The following is a 10,103-nucleotide window of genomic DNA, read 5'->3' as shown; positions in this document are numbered from 1 at the left end:
AATACACATAATTTTTTCTTCCGAATGTGCTAGTCCGCCGTCTGTTGAATAATGTCTGCAAGAATTACCAGAAAGACAGCGCTTGGATCGGAAAGATCAAGGCTGTGGTTTCGTGAGTGTCCTGAAAGACAGGAAGAATGGCAACGGCATTTGTCACAGTTTACAGACAGAGTCAGCAGTGACGGTGGCGGGTATGTGCGAGCGAAGGAATTGCAGTTTCAAAATTGATACTACGGAAGGGTAATTGCCTAACACATGCGCACACGCAACAAGAGATGACTACTACACTATGACATTTTGTATCCTGATTAGGAATTGTATTGAAGCTAGATTTTTTTGTTTTTAAAGAACTGTTTACTACTGTTGGTTGACATTAATTGTACAAAAAGAAAAAGTGTGGGAATGTGAAAGAAATGTTGGGCCTATGTACAATGAATGTGTTTTAGGAGAAGTTTACAGTTGGTTAAGAAGCTTGATACAATGAATGTTGATTCAACTCCATTTGGTAGAGATGCCATTTGCAGTTTTATGACACCTAACTAGGAGACGTGAAGTCTAAGAGACGGGAAGTCTGGGTGACCTGAGAGAGTTCTTGTCACCTGGGGGGAAGAGGCAGTTGGTCTGAAGACAATGTGGATTCAACTGTATTGTTCTAAGGATTTAACCAATGACAGAAGAGATTTGGTATAGCTGCATGTCTGTAGGATGGACCAATGACTTTTGAGAACTGTCGTATCTATAAAATGGTCTGTTGAAGAATGTTTTTGGGGGGTTCAGGGCCATCAGCTGGGTAGGGCTGGTGGGCTGGATTCTCCCGGTTCCATTCTAGAATGCTAGATGGAGCTGTATGGAATTGTCTTTATGTTATTGTCTTATGTTTGTGTGCTGATGATGTTATGTTGATAACATTATTATGTTTAAATCTACGTCAAATAAACATTAACTCTGTACTTCCCCCGACTTCAGCTTACACGATTGATTCTCTCAAAAATTTCCACGACATCATCACTATCAAGGTCCATCCGATCATCATCATCCGTTTTCTCATCAGCTCTGATTGTAATGTTTCTGTAGTCAGGGTGTGTGTCAATGAGCTTTGAGAGTCCCGCTACTACATTTCTCATGTTTACAGTGTGAATCAGCTGGTGGCCTTTGTAAACCAGACGTCTTTTCAGCTTCACTCTGTATAACTGGGATGAGCTGCATGGTCTTGGTAAAGTATTTACCGTTGTTTCCACCTCGTATGGCACACACACCACAGCCCCATGTATAGCTGCTTGTCGACCTTTAGGAAGTGTGACAATCTTGGCAAATGGCAGTATTTTGGCCAAAAGTTGTCTTTCCAGTACGTTCAAATCACAGAGCTCTGGGGGAATGGGCGCCAGCTCCAAGTTGTTAGCCACAGCGATGGATGATTTGTTTCCTGCCTTCAAATGGGAATGATAGCTGTGACAAATCCACTCTTTTTTCCTTTCTTCTGGTACAGTGCATTGTTCAGGACCTTGACATTGATCGTCGCACACATGGACATATTGCCCTGTCAAACAGACAGCAACAACGTGTGGATTTTTCTTGTAACTGCTGCGATTGCAACACTTTACTTGGTTGGGAAAAAGGGTGCGATGGCACATTGTGCACACAAAAGTTGGTCCAGCTTTAATGCATTCCTTGAAAGTGGATATAGCTGTCTGCATTAGGCTGTTGTCCACTGGTTGACTGTATTCACGTGTAGAATGAGTCCATTGTCTGTATTTCCTACTTACTTTCAAGGCACAGCGCATCTTATGGGCCATCTTAAAACGTGCTTCACTGTGACACTTGCTTTTCATGTAACTGATGCATTGTTGCAAATTACGTTTTCTGAAAGCAGGATCATTGTGGTACTTGTGGCACAAAGCTTCTTTTTGCTTTCTCCTGAAAGCAGGATCATCATGATATCTGTGGCACAACGTTTCTTTTTGCTTTCTCCTGAAAGCAGGTTCATGTTGATACCTGTGGCACAACGTTTCTTTTTTCTTTCTCCTGAAAGAAGGATCATGTTGATACCTGTGGCATAACGTTTCTTTTTTCTTTCTCCTGAAGCGCTCTTAGAACGCTCCTAAGAAGCTCTTAGCGCTTAAGAGCTTCTTCACGAATCTGGGAAACCTGGCCAATATCTGATTGCCCATGTGAACTCCTTAGTTATGCTTTTCCAGACTGCCCACCTCAACAAACCAGACATAGCAAAGGTCTCACACACAGGTACAAACAATGGGACACATTTCAAAAGCATTTAAGTATGACTGCAGTTCTAAGACCATTATGTTCCCTTAATAATATATTTTGTTAAATAACATCTATCACTCAGATGGAGGAAGGGTGTTACTGGATGGTTGGAAGAGAAGGAGGCCAAATGAAGCTCATGAAGATGCAGTGCTTAGGAGGAAACTTTGAAAAAATTATAATCAGATAGGCCTATAAACAACTTGTTGGTTGCCCAACAAGAGGAAGACAGCATCTGCTTCAACTCCTTAATCCTCTCAAGGGCACCTGTTTGCACCGGGTTAGAAAGACATCAGCATAATGTAATTTTACACAATACAATAACCCTTGTGCTACCTTAGGGTCGTTTTGACCCATAGGTATGTTTTGCTAACTTTTCATGCTAAAAAACCAAAGTGAAACATTTTCTCTATCCTTTGCGCGGTATCGACGTCCTTTTGACCACAGCTATGTTGTGCTAACTTTTCATGCTAAAAAAACAAAGTGAAACATTTTCTCTATCCTTCGCGCGGTTGCTCCTTTGGCTCTCGACGAAGGCTGTTGCATTTTTCTATCCTCCCCTCCCTGACCTTCCCTGCTTGGCTGTGTCTTGTCTCAAGATACTCTCTCATCATCACTCTCCGAAACTAGAAGCATGGAATTAATTAGCTGGTCTCTCAATGCAATTGACACCATCTTCTCGAAGATAAGCTCGGGTTCAGGGGAACCTAACTGTCCGGACGGGACGTTCGTAGCTGGCTACACTATGGACGCGTGGGAGAATTGGCGTGTGGTGTGTCCAGCGTCGCGTCGCCTGCTTGTTTCCCCAGGGTGGCTGGCGGGTCTGTGTCCAGCGCCTACCATGGCTGCAGGTCCAGATGCTGCTTGTCTACCCCCCAATTCCCGTTGCAAGTCACGTGTTTTTGTAAATGTTGTTGTGCTTATGTGCTGAGGTTTTTGTCTGTTCCCACACTGTACTCCTCTAGGAGCATTGTCTGGGGGTTGCCTTTTTCTCTCCTCCTCTCTCCTCATGTTATGCTGTAACTTTCTAGTTGGCGCCGAAAATGGCTGCCTAGGTAGGCTCTCCTGCCAAAGTAAATTCCTTGTCTGTGCAAACTTTCATGGCGAATAAACACCAATTCTGATTCTGATTCGTTTTGACCACAGCTATGTTGTCTGCGTTGTCTATTACATCACCCTCGCGCTGTCTCCGGGTCCTTGTGAGCCCCCTGCACTAATTTGGCATTGTAATAATGTGTTTTGCTCCTTGTATATTCTAAAATAAGGAGGAGGAGGAAGCATACACCTGGTCCAAGCCACTAGTCTGAAACCTAGTTTCATTCTCAATATAATGTTTCAGTGCTTTTGACATGCGTTTGTTTAGAACCATCATGAGTCAAAGTTGAGTCATAGTTGGTGTGTGTGATGATGATGATGACAGTGATATAGACACATCCAAGACTACCAGCACTAACTGGGATGGAGGGAGGGTGAACACCTCCAAAATAATTGAAACTAACACACACACACATATACATACTGACAACTCTGAGAGACAGGAAGAGTAAGACAAAAAGTGAGAACATTTCATTTCGAAATTTTATTGTATATAAACAAACTTAAAAACAACAAAAAAACGTTTATCTTTCAGACAAGGGACAAAGTCATGGATCAGCAGACTACCCTCTTCCCATATATAGGACGAAGCATTTACACCCTCATCCAACCCACACCTACATCCACACCCATATTCTGTTAGCTGGAGTGTAGACTAAATGACTCAGACTCTGTGGTAGTAGAGGTTCCTAGGCGTCTAGGAGGCGGGCTCGTCATACTGGAGATGAGGCGACCGAGTGTTGAGTCCTCCTGTCTGGCGGACCTCTTGAAGTCCGCCCCCAGGAAGGCGTACAGCAGCGGGTTTAGACAGCAGTGGGCAAATGCCATGGGTTCAGCCACCGCCAGCCACACAACCAGCACCACCTCCAGACTGCAGCCCCTGGGAAGGACCTGTAGGCGCATGAGGGCATCCACAGTGATGCCAGCACCATACGGGAGCCAACACAGGAAGAAGCAGACGATCAACGCCACAGTGGTCCTGACAGCTCTGCGCTTCTGTCTCTGCCCCTGCAGAGGCCCGATGCGTGTCAACCTGGACACGATGACACAGTAACACGCCAGCAAAACTAGGCCCGGTACATTTATTCATTTAGCAGACGCTTTTATCCATAGCGACTTCCAAGAGAGAGCTTTGCCCGGTACCAGCAAGCCCACCAACACCAGCTGCAGGTGGAACACTGACTCCCAGAGTGGAGCGTTGTCAGCGGGGTATAAGCGCTGGCACACAATCGTCCCATCTCCTGCTTCCCAAGTCCTGGCAAACACTATGTCTGACACGGCCAAGAGAGCCGCAGGCGACCAGGCTCCTGGAAAGGGGAGGGGTGGGGGGAGACAAAGAGGAGATTCGGTGGTTAGATCAGGAGATGGAGAATACAAGTGAAGATGTACCCCTGTGCATACATCTGAAGCATGGGCACGTCGAGAGAGAGAGAGAGAGAGAGAGAGAGAGAGAGAGAGAGAGAGAGAGAGAGAGATGAGGCTAGAGACGTAGCTCAACTACAAACACCAGTCTCCGTGCCAGTAGCTGTCTTGTGCGTGAGGTGTGCGCGTCTGTTGCTTTGACCACAGCTAGGTAGCGGTCCAGACTGACAAAGGCCAGGATGAGCACACTCCCATACAGGTTCACCGTGTAGATGACGTGCACGGCCACACAGGTGCCTAATCCGAAACGCCAGTCCGTCAGGGCGGCATCCGCTGCCCAGAACGGGAGCGTCAGCACAAAGAGAAGATCGGCAGCAGAGAGGTGCAGTCGGTAGCGGTCTGTCAGACTCAATTTTGACCTGGGGACAATCAGATAAAACCATTCTGTGTGTCATCAGAATCAGAATGTGTGTTTATCAGCCATGTAATGTGTTGTAACACAAACAAGGAATTTACTGTGACAGGAAGGTGCATATAATAAACGAATGTACGAATCTTTCGTTCTTTCTTTTTCAAAAGATTAAAATGTACAAAGTAACGAACTAAACTTACTAAAGGACTAAACTAATATAACATCTTTGTCATCGTCTTCTTTATCCTCACCTGCGCTGGCAGCCAAGCACCATCCACACCAAGCCGTTCCCAGTGATGCCCAGGACAAAGATGAAGCCGTAGACCACAGGGAGGAACACTCTCTTGAGGTCAGGGGTTATAACTTGATCCAGGTCACACGGATCCTCCAGAGCCAGCCCCAAGATCCCCGTTGTCGTGTCCTGTTTGCCTTCACTCCCACCACCACTCTAGTTTTCTCTCAGTTGACAACTCAGACTCACAACTGACAACTCAGGGAGGGCATGTGGGGCAGTATACATGCGAACAGGCTCTGCAGACATACTTCTTACACCTACGACAAACGGTGGTCGTTTTATTGTCCTTCTTCACCGGGCAGACTTGACATCTTTTCCTCTTACTGACACAAGAGGTGACCGGTGGTGAGGATGACGGTCCTGCCGATGAGGCGGCTGCTGCGGCTGCGGGGGCTTCGTCATCATCGTCGTCAGCCTCTTCAGGTTGCCGTTGAGGTGCCGGACCACGACAGCTGTCCGTCCGGAGACCTCTCACAACCGCAGCAGCCGCTGCCGTGTGGGGGACACGTTGTCTTCTTTCGATCAGCGGATTCACAAGTGCCCTACCAAGCTGCTCGAGGAAAAACCTCCTCTTGTTGCGCTTGCCAGGCATCCAGTTGGGGTTGATCTCTCTCCATATCACAAAGGCGTTGTAGGTGGAGACGTCAATCATATTGTCAAAGATGACGAGGGGCCAGCGGGCAGTCTTCCTTTTACAGCTGTAGTAAGTGACGACCTTGTCCAGATTGTCAACCCCTCCTTTGTTGCGGTTGTAATCTAGGATGATGGTCGGTTTCCCGTCGTCTCTGTCGCTGATTTCGGCGTCTGTGTGGCGTGTGCTCATGAGTAAAACGTTCTTTTTTTTCTTGGCGAGGTAGGAAACTAGAGTGGTGGTGGGCGTGAAGGCAATCTGCGACGACAGCACCCGTCGCCTGTTTGTCGCTAGCAGCTCAGTCGGGAGCTCGGACCTGTTCTTTCGGACCGTGCCAACCATGGTCATGTTTCTCGTCGTCATGAGCTCTCGTCCGAGTTCGTAAAAGGTGAATAAGTTGTCACACGTGACATTGCGATCCTTCAGGCCCTCTGTCATATCGAGCACGACGCGCATCCCCAGGTTCCTCTCCGGGGCTCCGTCGCTCAACTTCCCGGTGTACACTTGCATCTTCCAAGCGTAGCTTGATTTTGCATCGCACGCGACCCACGACTTGATCCCATACTTTGCCGGTTTACTCGGCATGTACTGCCTGAAAGGACACCGTCCTCTGAACGCGACCAGTTGTTCATCCACGGTCACTTCGGGCCCTGGGTCGTAGAGGCGGGGTAATCTCTCTACCCACATATCCCAGACCTCTCGTATCGCCGCCAACTTGTCCGTGGCGCGTCTCGCCGCTCGTGTCCCACGGTCGTCGAATCGTAGCGTTGACGAGTAAGTGTAAAAGAGTTTGAGCGGCATCGTAGCACGGAAAATCACTCTGCCGCTTTGTGCATCCCATAGACTAGCGGCTGCTTCGCCTCGGGACTTGTACACCCCCGCCAGGATTAGCAGCCCTATGTAGGCGCGTAGGTCAGTGGCGTCCATGAATTTCCACTCCTCTCCACGTTTCAGATAGCCTTCGCGATTTGTCTCGTCCAAGATCACTCTTTCGATTTGTGGCGTGACAAAGAGTAAAAACGTGGAGACCATGTCACGGGCGTGGGAAACGGCGTAAGCTGTGGGTCCGGGGGGCCTCTCTGGGTTTTTACGCTGCGGCGGCGGCGCAGTCACACACGGAACCGAAGACCATTTGATTTTGCAGTTTTTTGACATGAAAGTATCTGGGACTTGGTCCTCGTGAGGATCACTGTCGGCTTTGTCTTCTTCGGGCGCCGACAGGTTGCGGCGTTCTCCTCTCGCACTCTCGCACTCAATGTCCAAGCGCTCAGTATTCGCTCATTTAGTTGCAGGGGTGGGTGATGGGTGCTCATTTCCTCCGACAGAGACGGTGGGGGGGGGGGGTGGGGGTGGGAACTCATTTGTCCGACCGAGATGAGGAAGTGTATTCTTCCAACCGAGATGAGGAAGTGCATTTCTACCACAGAGACGAGGGGGGAAGGGAACTCATTTGTCCGACCGAGATGAGGAAGTGTATTCTTCCAACCGGGATGAGGAAGTGTAGTCCTCCTACCAAGACTTGCATGGGCTCTGGGGGTGAATGTGAGAGATATTAAACTCCACTGAAGGGAGAAGTGTACTCAGCTCCGCTCAGCAGAGGAGACAGAGACCCAGGCTCCTCTCAATCATGTCCTACTATGAGGTATGCGGCAAGGTCTTATTCAGCTTTGTTGTTGTATTTACGTATCTATGATTTGTAGGTGTACATTGAAGGTCATTTTACAACTGCTCCCCCATGGAAGGTCCCACAGTCACAATGTGGCAGGTCTGTCTAGTTATTTGGGCTTTATCTTTAGATAAAGGATATTTATAAAAAGGATAAAGGATCATTATAGTCTGGAAAGTTGGTCTCAGCAAATAGAAAGATGATTGTACAACTTAAAATATATGTTTGGTCAAGAATCTTGTCAGTTCAATTCAGAACAGTCATCATGTCATCCTTTTTTATCAAGGCAATTTATGGTGGCTTATGGTGAAACTGCTTATTCTATCTCACTTCATCTACTAGTGTCTTTCTATGTATCTCATGACTGTTGCCATCTCTCCCCCTCCTATCCGTCTCTCTGTCTCTCCCTCCCTACAGCATATTGTGTTTGACTATGACATAAACGACACTGGTTCTGGTGACTTGGGGCTGGCTCTGGAGGATCCGTGTGACCTGGATCAAGTTATAACCCCTGACCTCAAGAGAGTGTTCCTCCCTGTGGTCTACGGCTTCATCTTTGTCCTGGGCATCACTGGGAACGGCTTGGTGTGGATGGTGCTTGGCTGCCAGCGCAGGTGAGAATAAAGAAGACGATGACAAAGATGTTATATTAGTTTAGTCCTTTAGTAAGTTTAGTTCGTTACTTTGTACATTTTAATCTTTTGAAAAAGAAAGAACGAAAGATTCGTACATTCGTTTATTATATGCACCTTCCTGTCACAGTAAATTCCTTGTTTGTGTTACAACACATTACATGGCTGATAAACACACATTCTGATTCTGATGTAGAAGATGACACACAGAATGGTTTTATCTGATTGTCCCCAGGTCAAAATTGAGTCTGACAGACCGCTACCGACTGCACCTCTCTGCTGCCGATCTTCTCTTTGTGCTGACGCTCCCGTTCTGGGCAGCGGATGCCGCCCTGACGGACTGGCGTTTCGGATTAGGCACCTGTGTGGCCGTGCACGTCATCTACACGGTGAACCTGTATGGGAGTGTGCTCATCCTGGCCTTTGTCAGTCTGGACCGCTACCTAGCTGTGGTCAAAGCAACAGACGCGCACACCTCACGCACAAGACAGCTACTGGCACGGAGACTGGTGTTTGTAGTTGAGCTACGTCTCTAGCCTCATCTCTCTCTCTCTCTCTCTCTCTCTCTCTCTCTCTCTCGACGTGCCCATGCTTCAGATGTATGCACAGGGGTACATCTTCACTTGTATTCTCCATCTCCTGATCTAACCACCGAATCTCCTCTTTGTCTCCCCCCACCCCTCCCCTTTCCAGGAGCCTGGTCGCCTGCGGCTCTCTTGGCCGTGTCAGACATAGTGTTTGCCAGGACTTGGGAAGCAGGAGATGGGACGATTGTGTGCCAGCGCTTATACCCAGCTGACAACGCTCCACTCTGGGAGTCAGTGTTCCACCTGCAGCTGGTGTTGGTGGGCTTGCTGGTACCGGGCAAAGCTCTCTCTTGGAAGTCGCTATGGATAAAAGCGTCTGCTAAATGAATAAATGTACCGGGCCTAGTTTTGCTGGCGTGTTACTGTGTCATCGTGTCCAGGTTGACACGCATCGGGCCTCTGCAGGGGCAGAGACAGAAGCGCAGAGCTGTCAGGACCACTGTGGCGTTGATCGTCTGCTTCTTCCTGTGTTGGCTCCCGTATGGTGCTGGCATCACTGTGGATGCCCTCATGCGCCTACAGGTCCTTCCCAGGGGCTGCAGTCTGGAGGTGGTGCTGGTTGTGTGGCTGGCGGTGGCTGAACCCATGGCATTTGCCCACTGCTGTCTAAACCCGCTGCTGTACGCCTTCCTGGGGGCGGACTTCAAGAGGTCCGCCAGACAGGAGGACTCAACACTCGGTCGCCTCATCTCCAGTATGACGAGCCCGCCTCCTAGACGCCTAGGAACCTCTACTACCACAGAGTCTGAGTCATTTAGTCTACACTCCAGCTAACAGAATATGGGTGTGGATGTAGGTGTGGGTTGGATGAGGGTGTAAATGCTTCGTCCTATATATGGGAAGAGGGTAGTCTGCTGATCCATGACTTTGTCCCTTGTCTGAAAGATAAACGTTTCTTTGTTGTTTTTAAGTTTGTTTATATACAATAAAATTTCGAAATGAAATGTTCTCACTTTTTGTCTTACTCTTCCTGTCTCTCAGAGTTGTCAGTATGTATATGTGTGTGTGTGTTAGTTTCAATTATTTTGGAGGTGTTCACCCTCCCTCCATCCCAGTTAGTGCTGGTAGTCTTGGATGTGTCTATATCACTGTCATCATCATCATCACACACACCAACTATGACTCAACTTTGACTCATGATGGTTCTAAACAAACGCATGT

At 48.0% G+C, this 10,103-nt stretch overlaps 2 pseudogenes; one reads left to right on the top strand and one right to left on the bottom strand.

The window, feature by feature from the left end:
• Positions 1–3,899: 3,899 nt before the first annotated feature.
• Positions 3,900–7,212, bottom strand: LOC136959914 (uncharacterized; annotated as a pseudogene).
• Positions 7,213–7,684: 472 nt separating this feature from the next.
• Positions 7,685–9,813, top strand: LOC136960046 (C-X-C chemokine receptor type 4-like; annotated as a pseudogene).
• Positions 9,814–10,103: the final 290 nt, after the last annotated feature.

The sequence above is a fragment of the Osmerus mordax genome, chromosome 17 (assembly GCF_038355195.1).
Source record: "Osmerus mordax isolate fOsmMor3 chromosome 17, fOsmMor3.pri, whole genome shotgun sequence".
NCBI lineage: Eukaryota > Metazoa > Chordata > Actinopteri > Osmeriformes > Osmeridae > Osmerus > Osmerus mordax.
This window is presented reverse-complemented; position numbering and strand designations above follow the sequence as displayed.